The following is a 16035-nucleotide window of genomic DNA, read 5'->3' as shown; positions in this document are numbered from 1 at the left end:
CACTGAGTTTTGCTATTTTCTGAATGGATGGTAACAACATAACTTTTTAATTAGTTGGTTCGCTAGTTGGCCTAAATTGTTTTAATGCAGCACTTTTTGTTTTTTTTTCTAAACTGCGAGCATGATATCACATTATTTAACTTATCATGCTTTACTGATCCACACTGCACCGTGCTGTTAGTGTTTCCAGGCTAGCTAGCCAGACACCAAACTCGCGCCTTTAAATTGTCTTCTCTGGGCTGCCGTAGCTTACTCTCTTTTCGTCTCTTTTCAGGAAGTTGAGTCCGAACGTCGTCGAGAGGCCCAAAGCTGTGGCACTGACGCACCTTCTGTCGTAAGTACCCCAAGGTTGTTCGACTGCATCGCCAACTGCTGTGAAAATGCCGCCATTCTGTCTTATTGCTTCTTGCCTTGTCATTAGACCCCCAAAAACATCATCTTTAACGTGCGTAATAGCGCTCAGGGTGCACCCCTAATTGGCCACCAGGCGCAGCCCGCCCTCCGCTCTGTTAGGAAATGGTTGCCACTCTCTTGCCTTCCAGCACCGCCATTTCGTGTGGCGCTGCCAAGCTAGTCGGGCAGCGGGTGGGTGAAAGGAGGACGGCAAAATGGGTCCTTTTTTTAAACGGGGCCCGTCTTTTAACTGCTTTTATCCCCGTAGCGCGGCCTTCCGTTTCTCCGTAAACTGCACTCAAGCGCCCTGTCAAATGTACCTGTCTCCACCCCGAACCGCAGCGCCCCTGCGTCAGCTCGCGCCTCACTTCTCCCGCCGTGCACTCGCTAACCTCGGGCTCCGCCCCCTCAGCCTCCAGCGAGCTTGGCTTAAGTGCCAGGCGTTTGATTACATGTGCAGATGTTACTCGGGATCCTCCCAACTTCTCTGCACTGCAGCGTGTCTCTTGTTAAAAAAAGAAAGTCACATGAGGGTTTTTTTTTTTTTTTTTCATAGCAAATGTAATGTGTGTGTGATAGAAATAAAGATGGCCACAAGGAAGGATTTGGCCTCTAAATTATTTAGCATAGTGTCTTGTGTTTGGGAAATGTTGCTGATTTTGGTTTTACTTGGGTTGCGCCGGGTTCAGGGTGAGTTAAGACGAGGGTGGTGTGTGTGTGTTTGTGCAGAAAAGTGCAGCTTGGTAGCAAAATTGTGAGAAATGTGCTGATATTAACAATAGCAGGCACACAGAAGTGTTGCTGCCTCGGTATTTATACAAAGATGTCAGTTTATGAGTTTTTAATTAAAGCTAAATATTTCCTATTTCCATGCTTAAGAAAAGGTTTCATCTTCAATCTTCTGTTCATTCTTATTTTTCCCCTCAATTTTACACTTGATGGAAATGTTTTTGAAGTTACCAGTATTATTTTGACTCTTAGGCAAAAAATGCCATTTCCTACTAACTAAATAAAATTACAAAACAATATGAAATCTGCATGGCAATACTGTCACCTTGTGGTGTTTTATTAGTGAAGTGTTATGTTGCGTATAGTTATTGTAATAATCTATATGTGTGTACCTTATGTATGTACATAAATTAGAATGTAAGAAAGTAAGAGGGTTTTTTTGCCACATTTATACTTCAATTTATTGGCCATTGAGCTGCTCCTTCTGGTGTATGTGTTGTGGCCACCTGGGGGCAGTATAATATAAACGCGTATATAGATGGAGCCAGTCTAGAGTAAGCTGCAGTTATTTTTGTAGTTTTCGGAGAGCATAAATAATAAACGCCTCTGAGTGTTGTCATGTTGTCTGCCTCGTTTAACACCGCAACACGATGCTATTCTTAAGCTTGTTTATGGGGTTTAACATTTATTTTTTTTTTAGCGTTTAGCTAAATGGACATACTAAGGCAAAACTTTGTAGTTATAAACACGCAATGTATCTCAAGTCAAAGCAAAAAAAAAAAAAATGTTATGAAAGATGATAATTCTCAGGAACCTCTGTATTTATATTGTACTCTACAGAGTAATTGTGATGTTAACTGAGCTGAAGAGATTTGTTACCTTTTGTGACTTAAAAACAAACTTAAAAAAAAACTACAGAATTTTGGTCGAGGAGGCTCCACTGAATGTTTGTTGCCACTTGCTGATATAGACTCTTTGTGTAAAGTATAGCAAATAGGGTATAGACTAATTATCGGCCGGACCGATTATCGGTGCCGATATTTGGCATTTTGACAAATATCGGCATCTGCCATTTTTGAAATCTGAAGGCCGTTGAAGCTGGTATATCACTGAGCAGTGAATACTTGTGAACGTAGCGAACTTTGGGTTTTCATCAGGAATTGTAAGAAGTTCACAGACAGTTTTTACTTGTCGTAAACACATTTGGAACATTTTCAGAATATTTTTCACTGCGAAGATCTTTTGAAATGTTTTTCGAACCCTAACAAGCGTTTGTCACTCAGTGAGATGCAGGGAACTTTTCATTTATGGATCGTTTTAAATTTCCGCTTTATAAAAAAAAAAAATAGAACTCCCGACATTTTTATTTAAAAAAACAAACAAACATAATAATAAATCAAGAAATTATATTGAAATTTTAACTTTATTACCTTATTTACAGTAGGGATCTATTTACTTGCTTTTTAATTTGTATTATTTCTTTTTTTAAATTTAACTTAACACATGCCAATGACCCTGGAAGCTCCCTGCAATTTTTGTTCTAATTTTTTTTTAACAAATGTGTCAATATAGTTGAAAAGAAAATGTTTCATTTTTTTAAGTATTTCACTACAAATGAATATCGGCTTGAAATATCAGTTATCGGCCTCCTTGACTACTAATAATCTGTATCCGTATCGGCCTTGAGAAAACCATATCGGTCTATCACTAATCGCAAAGCTCCCCATCAAGACCTACTTAACGCTGCGGGTCAGGAAGGCGCCTTTGGCTCCATATTGGGGCTCCATGTGCACATATGGGGCGGTGCGGCATCCATATTGTGTTAACGGGATGAATTATCAATGTTTTTTTTGTGTAAGCACGATGTTTTCTGGGGCATATCTGTGATCTCGGAAACCCTCACCCTATAGCGAGCAGATGGCATGCAACATGTAACTTATCGCGCCGACCGCCCCGCGGCAATGACGCACAGAACGCGCGTAGGCACAAGTGTGCATCGACGTGATGCCAAGCAATTCCACAAACGCCGTCCTTGTCCAACACACAGTTGGGGGATTGGGGGCGGGGGGGAATTATGAAAATGGCTTCATCAGGGTACATTACTTTATATCGCGCTTGATTTTGGCAGCAGGCCCGGAGTTGATGGCTGCTGCCAAGCTTCGCAATAGCGGCCCTCGCTGCGGTTTTTAGCTCGCGCTGCGCTCCCAGGCCACGTAAGCTGCTAACTAACCCTCGGCGGCGGCTCCGTCGTAAACGGAACGGTAATCAAGCTCTTCAAGGTTACAGACGGCCATCGACGCGAGGCTGCCCGCTCCGGCGTCGTTCGCGTCTGTCAGCTCAAGTTCATATATACGAGGGGGGCGCGTCGCTATTTGAACGCGGCCCTGCTAAATATAGCAGGCGACAGATGCCGCTCGATGGGGCACTGCCCGAGCCGACGGAGTGAGAGCTCTGCGGGCAAAGCTGAGCATGCAAGATGTGACTTCTTCCTCTGATGGACCAAAGGCCACGTAGCCCTCGCGTGATAATGTCCAAAATGGCTTCTTTTAAATGGATTGTGGTTGTTGTCGTTCTTCTAAGGATAAATTATCATGCAATAGAAGTACTAACAGTTGAAAATGAACTTGCGTCGACAACTCGGGACACCAGCACAAGTACTCAACTCGTGCATTGTCAACGATACCACTCGTGCTTTTGATGCTGAGAAAAAAAAATGAAAATTTTCAAGAAAGACCGTTAAATTGTGCTCATCAGTTTACTTATGGAACTTATGAGCACCACTGTATGGTGTGCAAAAGGCTTAATGCCCATGAAATGCTAAAGGTGGCAATTATGATATTTTGAAATTGAATTTTGGTGACGATTCAAAGCATTTTTTTGTGTCGTTAATCCATGTTTAGCTTTTGAACATGTACATTTGTGCATTTAAGTTTATATAATCTAGGGGTATGTAGACTTGTGAGCAAAACTGTTATATAGCATTACAGTATTCCTCATAATTTCATTGCTAAGTTTTAGAGTAGTTCCAATACTGCATTAAAAAAAAAAGTGGTTATTTCCGATGCAAATATACGACTTTGGATGCAGCATCTTGTGTCTTGCTTGTACACGACATTTACTGATGTTCACTGCATGCCGAGCCGGCATCAAACACGAAATATTGGTTACGGCTCTTCCAGGGTCGCGCAAATATGTTTTAAATACATGATATATACACATGAACTCCTTCTCAATGTACACCTCTGGGCTTTTGTTAATGTGTGGTGGTGTTTTTGTCCTAAACCCCCACTCCCCCAGCCTGTATTTTGTGTTTTTGTGGACAGACAGTTGTTTACCCCACCATCCAATCGCAGAACGGTGGGGTGGGGGGGTTCACTTACTGTCTACAGGGAGACAGAATTTTATTTTTTTCTTCAGTGAGTTAGTGAGTGAGTGGAAAAAAAAAAAATCCTTGCGTGCTGTCAAGTTGCCGCGGGAGTGACGTCATGCAGCCGACAAATTCGCCCGGCCCCGAATGCAGACAGTGAGTGACACGCCCAACCCCCCCCCCCCCCCCCCCCCCCGCTCTGCGATTGGCTGGAGGGATATACAACTGTCCGTCCACAAAAACGGGTTATGCGAGGACTCAAGTCGAAATTCGGGTTACATTGCCAGCTTAGGAACGGAACTCGGTCGTAACTCGAGGACTCTGTGTAATTGAAAAGGTCAAGTGTGTCAGTGTCATTGGCCTTAACATTTTATTGCTGTTTTGGAAATCATTTCCTGAATAAACTCTGCCTAGCAACAAGTGGCACACGCTTTTCAGGTCTGTTGATCTTCATTGCTCTACATTTTTTTTTTTTTTAATTACAGATGATAATTTTTCGAGGATGTGGTCGTTTTTCCTACTGTGTGCATTACTTTTCCATGTATACACACCCTTTACAAATCCAGTCTAGCAAACTGTACTCACACGCCCTTGTTTGCATCCCACACAAGTGTGTGTTCAAAAGTCCTTTGTGTACATGTGACTGTACGCAGCGTGTGAGAAATGAGAAGCAGCTGCCAAGAGCGGGCTGGCTTGACTGGTCCGGGTGACCCCCACTGCGTGCCTTGTCATTACAATCATCGGGCTCGTTTTTCCTCTTTTTTTTTTTTTTTCTTTTTTTTTTTTTTCTCGACGCTCCAAAGATATGGCCGTGGGGCCGCAGAGGAACAGGCTAGCTCGCCGTAATCCCGCCCCACTTCACCTGGCATGTTTACGGCCCTGCCGGGTTGGGAGGCTAAGTTGCCGCCCCCCCCCCCCGTTCATCTCGCTGTTCGACAGGCTCGCATGAGGTGCACACGATAATAATTCAGATTTTTTCACACATTTCCTCAAAGTTCAACCATATCTGCCTCATGTGTAGGTGACTGAGAGGTCAGCCTGTCTGACATTGTGCGCATTGTCCCCCTGTGGATCGCCTGTGGATTTTTTTTTTCGGGGGGAGCTCACCATGCTTTTAGTAATTTAGCCAAACATTAATATTTTGCCGATAATAAATGGGATATTTTCATTGTTTTTCACGTACAATTATCACCTTTAAAAACACATTTTGCAACTTGCTGTCGACTGAAAATGACATCACAAGGGCTCAGGTAACCAATCACGGCTCAGCTTGTGAATGTCACATGACCAAACCTAGAAAACAGGTGAGCTGTGATTGGTTACCTGAGCCCTTGTGATGTCATTTTCAGTCGACAGCAAGTTGCAAAATGTGGTTTTCCAAAGACATGCATGGCAGGTTAATTGGGCGCTCCGAATTGTCCCTAGGTGTGCTTGTGAGTGTGTATGGTCGTTCGTCTCTGTTCAGGCTGTACCCCGCCTACTGCCCATAGCCAGCTGGGATAGGCTCCAGCACCCCCCGCAACCCTTGTGAGGAATAAGCGGTTCAGAAAATGGATGGATGATGGATAGTTTTGGCTGGAAAGCCAATAAGCCATAGTAGCTATTTAACACATTCACTGCCAGCCCAAAAATGCATCATTTGACTTCTTTTTCCGTCAATGGCAGTGAATGAGTTAATTCTGTTGTGATAGCGGAGGAGAAGATGTTGCGGACATTTTGTCTGTCTAAACATCCCAAAGATGCTAAAGCTGCCCCACCGCACTGACCCAAGAAGCCCATAGATCACATTACAAGGTTAGAGCACTTCACTTTGTCCTGTTGTTGCACTGAGACCGAGTATTGATCGATAGCACTTAAGACTTAAGTGTGATTGGATTAAAGTGGCTTTTTAAACCGTGCCAGACTTGTGTGCGGCGGCCGCTAGAGTCGTTTTTGGCTTCCCCGTCGTGTGTGGCGCATTCGGATGTAGCCGCCGGCGCGCGTTTGGGTGACAGGATGAGACGTGGAGGTGACGAAAGCAAGCAAGCAGTTGGGTCAGCTGCTCGCCGAGGTTGCCCGGGCGGCCAAAGAGGGATATCGGTTACAAGCGCTCGGCTTTCACGCGTCTGAGCCGTCTTTGCTGACTTTGCACGCTTCCACGAAGCGCTCACAGCAAAAGGGGGGGGGGGGGGGGATGTTTTTAGCCTGTAAGAGCCACACGCATGCATGCTTGCATTAATGTGCCTTCGTGCAACATTTTCCTGTCACTGGATGATAGCAACTGGCTCGACTTGAAAGCGGACGCGGGGGCCCAGACTGGATTCGGAGCCAGCCACTATATTAGAATGAGCGATGTCCAGTCAGCAGCCTGACAGGACTGCATGCCTCAACCGTCACTTCTGAATCATGAAGTCTGGGGTCTTATGCATGAAATATCGACTGCGGGGCTGGATATCGATTCTAATCTCCTCGATTCCGATTTGATTCACTTCAATCCAATATGGATTAACTCATTCACTCCCAGCCAGTTTCACAGAAGCAGTCCCGGATGTTTTACTGGATTTTGACTGATTTTGCAAAGCCCACAGACTATTGTGTTCTATTGCTATAAAAACATGGAACCTACAAAAAGAAAGAAAGAATAAAGTCTTATTTTCATCAGGAAAAAAAAATGTGTTTCTATCCATTTCCGTTTTGCAGCAGTTATCATTAGAATATAGCTGTTTCGTTATTATTCACAAATCTATTAAGAATTCAGAGTAATTGAGCTAATTTTCAGCAGCTCCTTTGCTCTGCTGCCACCTACTGGCCATTTGTATAATTACTGACAGTTCTTCAACCGTTGAGAGGCTGCATCAAAGCCTTCTATATGCTCTTCCATAAAAAACAAACAAACGTATAAATACGTCTTTGGGACACTTAAACATGTAAAATAGAGAACATATTTATACGTTTTTGGGAGCAAATGAGTGAAAACATTTTTTTTCTTTCATAAATGCAAGAAAATACTTTTGAAATTATGTGAACATTACATTTCAAGAAAACCGTAAAATACACAACAAATTTGTCCTTTAAAATTCAATTTTTTAAGAATTTATGGGGAAAAGAGATATGCAAAATAATCGATTCATGGTTTTATGAATCAGTATCGGTCTTGAAAAGGAAAATCAATTCGATATCGATTATTCCATTTTTTTTTAAACCCCATCTAGTAGACTGTATGATCAACAATCAGACTCAAAAATGCTAATTTAGTTTGTCAATCACAGAGATAGGAATTCCATTTCGATGGTGCCAACAGCCTGAAAAGTAAACAATTTATGAGGGCAACATTAGACCCTGGAACAAATTAATTCTCTTGTTTACGATGAGAATTTGTATTTATTTTATTATTATTTTTTTTTAAATTGGAACAACTTAAAAGTCAATCAGCACCACCACAGAACCAAACGCGGCGCCAATTTTCCGTCCCCCCGTCGCCTGCCAAGCCAACTCCCATCGGCTTCCATTTTTTGCTCCCGCGTTGACAACATGTTACTTGTCACGTCAGCACGAGAAAATCCAGATAATGTCTGGTGGGATACATTTGTGGTCATCCACATTCATGCGTTTCTGCTTCTGCTTTGTGTCGACTCTACCACCCTGCATTGGTCTCTGTTTCACACAAAGAACAGGATGAAATTTCGAGTTAATAGCGTCTTGGTTAATGCTCCAATTGTGACCGCTTTCCCAAAAAAAAAAGGGAACTTTAGCATGCTAACATCTGGCATGTTTAAAAAAAAAAATGCTAAGCACTTTTATGTTACCAATTGAGATTGGCTGCTAAAACAGTTGGTAAGATTTTAAAATATACAGTGTATACACTGGTGCTTTTTCCAAATAAAATATATGAAATGTTTTTAAAAATGCTAACCTTTGGTGGTATGCTAACATTATAGCAAAAAATAATCATCACGTGCCTACAGAGAAACACTAGGACAGACTGACAAGGATTTAAATGCGAGACAACAGGTGAACATTTTATGACTTCTTGGGTGGTTTGTCGAGGTCCTCGATTTATCAAACAATTCAAATTGGTTACCTAAGACCCGAAAAGACTATTTGAAAGTAAACGATGATTTCCCTCTGTGCTTCTTTCAGGTGACGCGCTGCATCGACATTGCGCCATGTTGCACCTTCTTCGTGGCGCAGAGGAGGTGAGAAACACGTTGTGAAGCTTACCAAGCAAGAAGTCACACTGTTCGAACTATTGGTTCTCAATTACATGAAGCCCGAAAATATTGCTTTTTTAATTTTTTTATTTTTTCATATTTAACCCCTTCAGACACACATCCCCCCCATGCTGGGCTTTTTTTTATTTTTTTTTTTTTACTTTAATTGGACTCTTTTCCCAAGTAAGAACAACATGGGAAAACAAATTGGGGTTATCATGTTTTTATTTGTTATAGTGGATGCCAGGCTAGTATTGATGTAATGTGTTGTAAACTTTCCAAGCTTATATGTAACATTTTTAACTCATTTCCTCCCAAAAACGTATAAAAACGTTCTATTTTAAATGTTTTAAGTGTCCCAAAGACGTATTTATACGTTTTCTTTTTCTTTTTTTTAAATGCTAGAAAGCATACAGAAGGCTTTAATGCAGCCTCTCAACTGCAAAGAACGGTTGAAGAAATGGTAGTTATTACACAGACGGCCAGCAGGTGGCAGCAGAGCAAATGAGATGTTGAAAAAAAGCACAATTCTAAATAGATTTGTAAATAATGATTAAACTTACCTATATTCTAATGCTAAAACACAGATAGAAATAAACTTTTAAACTGAAGAGAATGCTTGAAGCAATGGTAGTTATTATTACAAAACGGTCAGCAAGTGGCAGCAGAGTATAAGAGACCAACCAGGGCCATGTTGCAACAACTTCTTTTCCTAGTTTTGTGAATAATGATGAAACTTAACTATATTCTAATGCTAATTGCTGAAAAACGGAAACAGATATAATTTTCCTGATGAAAGAAGAGACTTTAATCTTTCTTTTGGTGGGTTCCATGTTTTTATAGCAAAAGAACACAATATTCTGTGGGCCTTGCAAAATGAGTCCAAATCTAGTAAAACATCCGGGATTCCTTCAAGTGAAAATGGCTGGGAGTGAATGAGTTAACGTGAACATCATGCAGATCGACTCGCGATCGTGATTGGTTAGCTCGGATCCAATCACGAACCAGAAGTCTTGACGTCATCCGAATGATGCGTTTGTATTGGTTTAGACATGCAAATACGTCATGTCCACTGTGATCATCTGTGGTCCCGAAGGGGTTAAATTGAAAATGATCTGTTTGTACAAGTGGAATTACTGAAATGATACAGAAACATAAATGTAGAATTTCTTCAAATATTGTGACGATAACAGTAATCTTATGTCACTCAATCCGGTGGTAAAACGGCCATCGAGTAACATGTTTGTGTTTTGTCAAAGCGGGTGCGCAGCGTGAATCGGCGGATGCATCGAATATTATTGCCAGACTGTCCTTTGGGGTGAGGTAGTAGGTTGTATAGTTTTAGGGTCACACCCTTCCTGTCAGATAACTATACAACTTACTGTCTTTCCTGAAGTGACTGTAATGTCGTCTGCTGATTGGACGGACACCCTCACAGGACCAACCGACGTCGTTCTCTACACTGCAGCGCCTCCCAATGGCGGATCATTGCAACTGCACCTTTTAGCTTCATTGCACTCGGTGACCTTTGTTATGCTGTGGCGTTTTTTTTGTTTCCTCTGCACAGGACGTTTTGATTGTCGTCGTCGAGTTTTTGTTTGTAGTTTGCATGCGGTGTCCCGCTGTGCTCCTCCTGATGTTCGTACGGGGTGAGGTAGTAGGTTGTGTGGTTTCAGGGTAGTGATGTTGCCCAATCAGGAGATAACTATACAACCTACTGCCTTCCCTGAAGGGCAGCAATACGTCACCGGGTGGACTTGACGCCGACGCCCACCGACGACCAGCGGGTAAAGTCACTTATTAACCGTGAGATTTTTTTTTTTTGCTTAAGATTTTAATAAAAGGTATGAAAATAAAGTTGTGTGTTGCTCATTTATTCTTTTCACTGGAATTTGAACGCATTTTCTTCTGTCGTGTAGCATAGTAGTAATAATAATTTATTTGCTGTACAACAAAAAACAGAACAATGATGATAATTAAAGCACTCGAGGAAATAATTTTGTTGTCCTCGCAGCTGTATTGTTACCCAGCAAAACATTTACGTTTGCATTTTTCATTTGGGGAAAGAAAAAAAAAAAAACTTTGGACAATCAATTATGTGCATCTGTGGCATCTCAATCAAAAGATGCATTTTTTTTTTTTTTTTAAATATGCCTTTTGAAAAGAAAAAATAATGCTCAGTTTTGATTTGACACAATCAGTGAGGTATGACAATAAGGTAATTATTAATTGTGATGGACTGTTGCGTCAACCTGAGAGCTGTTCCTAATAATTTGACCCTCCTATCCAGCGAAATGCATGAGCAGAACAAAAAAATAATTTTTTCCCATCCAAGCTGTCACATGTGCTCGGTATTAAGTGTCAAGATGACCTTAATGGTGCCCAAAGTCTACACACCCCTATTAAAATACCATTTTTTTTTATTTTTTATTTTTGATAGAAATCAATTGTACTGAGATGAATATTTCAAAGCCCGTATTGCGCAACTCCTCATTTCGAAAACAAATTTCGAAGCAAATGTTCCGCAAGTGTGCACACCCTCGTAACCTGCCATGTGCCTGCGTTCAAAATGAACCAATCACAGCCAAACACGTTAAAATGGGAGTGAGTGCACAACTTGCCAGTCTAATAAACCCCAAATAACGTTCAGCAAACAGGAACATGAAGCGATTAAAAAGTCTGTAAAAAAAAAAAAAAAAAGAGTTGAATGCTTACATTTGAGTGACAGAGAATGGCACCACTGAGCATTCGGTCTTAATAGGTCCAAAGAGCATCCGCATCTCTGCCGAAAAGCCTGTGAAACGTTTGGTATCTGCTGGTGGATGTCATTACATCAAGATTCAAATATGAACTGATGAAAAGCCATCAATTAAATAAGAAAAAAAAAAAAAGGCTCTTTAATTCATTCATTCCATAAAGCCTCTAAAGTCACTAAGCCATCAATGAGAGTTATTGATCATCCGGTGAGCGTCTTTCATTGAAACCACTCACATGATAAGATAAATGACATGAGACATGTTCGTAGAAAGTACATTAAAAAAAAATGCAAGGAAATTTATTTTGTATAATTTTGGAGTACTGTACATTTTATGCATAATGACATTTACTAAGCAGAAGCCCTGAATGGCATACAGTATTCTAGAGCGCCATCTAGAGTTTAATACATTTAGCTGTATATACCATTGTCATTGATGTGATAAATGTAATAAAAAGTGTTTTACATTTTCAAATACTGGCCATTATTCATAGAATGACGACCTAATGTTGAGAATGAATAAACAATAATTCTGTCAATTTTATTATGCCTGTGTTTTATTTCCCTAAAAATATACCATGATCCAAAGTATGTATTTATTATCAAATAGACTCTCCATCGGTAGGAACAATTAAAAAATAAATAAATAAAAATGTCACATTAGTTTTAGAGTTGGACTTTTGCAACAACTGCAAATATGACTACTGACTATGAACAAAATACCGATATAATTATCACCAATAATAAAAGTACAATACTTATGGAGGTGGCCAATTTTTTTTTCACTTTTTGTTCTCCAAATTAGCTGTTGTCGAGTGTTCAGTTCCAAAATGTCGTTTGCATCAAATTTGCAATGACAATCCTTTTGTCAGCAGGTGGCAGCAGAGATCTGTTTCTATCAAGTTCCAAGTGGGCCATCCAGTACGCTTCATATGTACCAGGAACAATCATAACGAGAATATGCTAAATATTATGATACATGCTTGGAAACAATTAGCGTTTATATTGTTGTTTTAACAAATTAGCTCATCTTCAAGCAAATTGAAGGTAATTCTTACACATATTGATCCAGTTTTAAAGATGTAAACCATTTGTCACATTACTACAAAGAGTTAGGAACAGATATAGCACAATATTGAGCTGAAAAGCATTAACTAAGGGAATGAGATGTGTTAAGAAATAATAAATAAGTGCCTTAGTGTGTTTTGTACTTGCTTTTGTAGCTTGCTATAATGTTAGTATACCAACTGTTAGCATTCTAACTAACTCCCAAAACAGTCCTTTCAGGTTGCTAGCGTGCGCAAAATTAGCATGCTAGCTGTTAGCATGATAGGAAATTTTATTTTGTAGGGCCAAAGTTTGAAATAGTTCCCACAACGGCCAACATATACTCGTCTTAGCAACGGATGGCAGCCCCGTTTAAAATTCCAGATAATATATTCGAGTTGTTCTATTCACTTTTGCCTCGATTTTTCTTTGCCATCGAGCACACGTGCTGAGATGATGCCTCGACCGGCTGGTGTTGAGCAAAGCATTGCATCATCTTCACTTGACCGTTACTTGGAGTGTGTCCGGTGGGGGTCACAGCGGTCCCATGGCCCAAACTGAGGGGGAGTCGAGGGGGTCTTCAGCCAGGAGGAGCTGCCACCAGGAGGCAAGCCAGGCGCTGTTGAGGAGCCAAAGATGTGTCCAGAATGTGATGAAGGGCTGCAATGAGCAACGGGGATGGGGAAACGAGCGCAGAGGGATGCTAACAAGGTCGTGCAATTTTTTTTATTTTTATTTTATTTTTTTTAACTGTTATCATGTTAGGAAAACGTGACCCCTTTTTCAACTCATCTGTGGTGTAAGGTCTAATTTTAATATAGCTTACACAAGGATTGATTGCACGTACAGAATTTTTCATGGTCGCCTTTAAGGGGCCCTTGAAAAGCGTCGAGAAATGCTCAATTTTGATTGACAGTCTTGGAGATCATTTTTAAAGACCCTGTAAAGTTGATTTACAAACAGATTTGTTTCTAACTAGATTAAACGTGTATGGAAAAGTGCAAAGACAAAGAACTACTCCAGTACAGTACTCAGTTGTGGATATTGCTAAAATGCAGCTATTTGTAGACAACCGACGTCGGCACTAGAGTGCCTCGTTGTTGGACAGGTATATTTCATTTTTCAAAATACATTTCTCAATGCATGTAATCTAGTATTCAATAATGAATAAAATACACACACTTGTCCCCCCCGTGCAAAGGCATAAAAAATACCATTCAAGGACGAAACAAAACTGCTCAACAGAAAACCATCCTTAAGTGCAAGAACTCATTTTGTGCATTTTCTTTCTCACAAAACTCAGCTCACTCAAAATCTATTGTTGAAGTACTATATTTGTCCTGCATTTCATTCCAAAATATAAGTAAGCCATGTCTGCCATCAAGTGGTAGATGGTGATATTACAACTTAAAACTATACTGTGGAACGGACTGGCCTGTGAATAATATAAGTCAGCATCTAAATGAGGGCCATTCAAATTCATTGGATCATTTTTTCCCACCCATTTTGTTTCTTGTTTGTCAGAAACAATGGCATAGATATTTTGTATTACCTTTTCCCCTTTTTCTTTTTTAACAGAAGGGCAGGAATCAATTTCTTTTTCTTTTTTTTTTTTTTACCCCCTCGTGGTTGCATCTTATGGATCGATTTGTATTGTACAGAATTGAATTTCATACATTGTATTCCTTCATGGTGGATGTGCGAAGGGTTATGTGAGGACAACCTTGACTTCTTGGAGTATTTGAGTGAGCGTATGAGCCCCCCCCTTCCGCCGCCTCCATTTTTTTTTTTTTTTAAAGGGGCTGCACCTTTTCAAATGTAAACTTTCCATTGGCTGAAAGTGTAGGTGTGTCTCTCTCGAATGCGGAAATGGGGCGTGCTTTTGCCGAGCTCATTTTTGTCGTCACTTCCGGCGGGCGTGAGCCTCAGCGGACGTCGCTTGCTTTTTGTACGGACGTGCTGGTTTCCTTTTTTTGACAGCAGGCGGGCAGGCAGCGCGGCAGGGGGAAACAAAACACGGACGTGGCCGGTCTCTGCTGCTCCCTCCCTCGGCCTCGGTCTCCCATTATTAACCCGCTTCTCCTCCACGCACACCCGGGCGACATGCTGGTTCCGGTTCGAGCGTCCTCTGAAAAGGTAAGACGTCTGTCTTCTATTGGGGCTTTTTTTTTTTTTTTTACGTGAGCCGTGCACACCCACGCGCACTGTGGGAATGTTGTTATGTCATGATGCACATGATTATTTAAAGGCGATATTTGCGCATGCACTTATGTGGTGCTTATGACACCAATGTCATCTGCAGGCACACAATCTTGATTTCAGTTTTATTATTGTTGTTGTTGCACGCCGGCGCAGATCGAGTGCAGGCTGCTCAGTGATGTCAGCCAGCCAATGAATCAACACAATGGCTGCGTCTGCTTGTGCAGAGCCATTATTACAGTACAGTAGCCGTGCACAGCAACAGTCTGTTTTGAAAATAAACTGCACCTTAGTGTGTATGCGCAAACTGAACAGGTTAAAACGACTCCTGCGAATTGATTGTTTACCAAAGTCTCTTAACAGAGGAATTTCTCAAAACAGCCAAACCACATGACAATAACATTAAAATGAGACAGACCTAAACCTATCAACGTTTAGAATATTAATACTGTGTTTAAAATTAGAAAAATAATGCAAATGATTCATGTAAATTACATTACATTGCACATACATGTAAACAATACATAGAAGATTAAATGCAGATGTACGTTATGTACCGGATCAAAGCAAAGTTCAACACTGTAACAATATGCGTGAGAAAATTAACTTCTGTGATCTTTCACGTACCATTAGAAGCTCATTTTGAAAATCACTGAGCTAATGATTGAATAAAAAAACAAAAACAAAATAATATCATGAGTGTATTTTAGAAAATGGGGAACAATGCTACCACTACTGATTTCTACAATTATATTGAAAAAATATTTCTGAGTTAATATTATGACTTGTCGCTAATCATTGTAGTTTGAATTTGACTTTTTTTCTCTTTTTTTTTTCCAATACATTTTAGCAATGATGATTGTTGACATGACAGGAAAAATAATGTGTTCAAGTATAGGATATGTTCAGTGTCGAATGTTTCTCCAGTTGTTTTTAACAAAGGTTGGAACAAAGGTAATCATCCTTAAACTTTTTTTTTTTTTTTTTTTTTTAATACGATTTTCCAAGATACAAAAGATAGTGAAATAATGATAAAAATGACAACAATTGTCCTTTATTTATTTTTTTTTGAAGAACAAAAATATTTTTGACAGATTTTTTTTTTATTTATAATTTTATTCCACTGTATTAGGTGTCAAAAGTCAAGTCCCGGTTCTGTCATTCTGATTCTTAAACTGATGATTGATATTGATGTCATATTCAGTGGCCTATGTAAAGGTGGCTTTACATAGGTCGTTAGTTATTTCATAACTCGGTGAAAAGTTAAAATAGTTTAACTTTTGCTTAGGCATCTTCCTTTCACTGCGATTGGCTGGCAACCAGTTCAGGGTGTACCCCGCCTACTGCCCGAAGCC

At 40.4% G+C, this 16035-nt stretch overlaps 1 protein-coding gene and 1 long non-coding RNA gene across 4 annotated transcripts in view; both read left to right on the top strand.

The window, feature by feature from the left end:
• Positions 1-10536, top strand: part of LOC144016767 (uncharacterized) — a 45814-nt gene extending 35278 nt beyond the window's left edge. For both annotated transcript variants that reach the window (XR_013282999.1, XR_013282998.1), the window contains 2 exons: positions 275-334; positions 8609-10536. This is a non-coding gene — a long non-coding RNA (uncharacterized LOC144016767). The remainder of the gene's footprint in view (positions 1-274; positions 335-8608) is intronic.
• A 1806-nt stretch (positions 10537-12342) lies between these two features.
• Positions 12343-16035, top strand: part of pparab (peroxisome proliferator-activated receptor alpha b) — a 42456-nt gene continuing 38763 nt past the window's right edge. Inside the window, exons 1-3 of one of the 2 annotated variants that reach the window (XM_077517428.1) lie at positions 12343-12481; positions 12922-13192; positions 14465-14617. The gene's annotated coding sequence lies outside the window, so the exon portion shown is untranslated. Of the gene's footprint in view, positions 12482-12921; positions 13193-13212; positions 14618-16035 lie in introns of those variants that run through there. The other variant, XM_077517427.1, reaches the window with a different exon arrangement.

This window comes from Festucalex cinctus, chromosome 3 (assembly GCF_051991245.1).
Source record: "Festucalex cinctus isolate MCC-2025b chromosome 3, RoL_Fcin_1.0, whole genome shotgun sequence".
Classification (NCBI taxonomy): Eukaryota; Metazoa; Chordata; class Actinopteri; order Syngnathiformes; family Syngnathidae; genus Festucalex; species Festucalex cinctus.
Note: the sequence above shows the minus strand (reverse complement) of the source record. Positions and strands in the feature narration are given on the sequence as shown.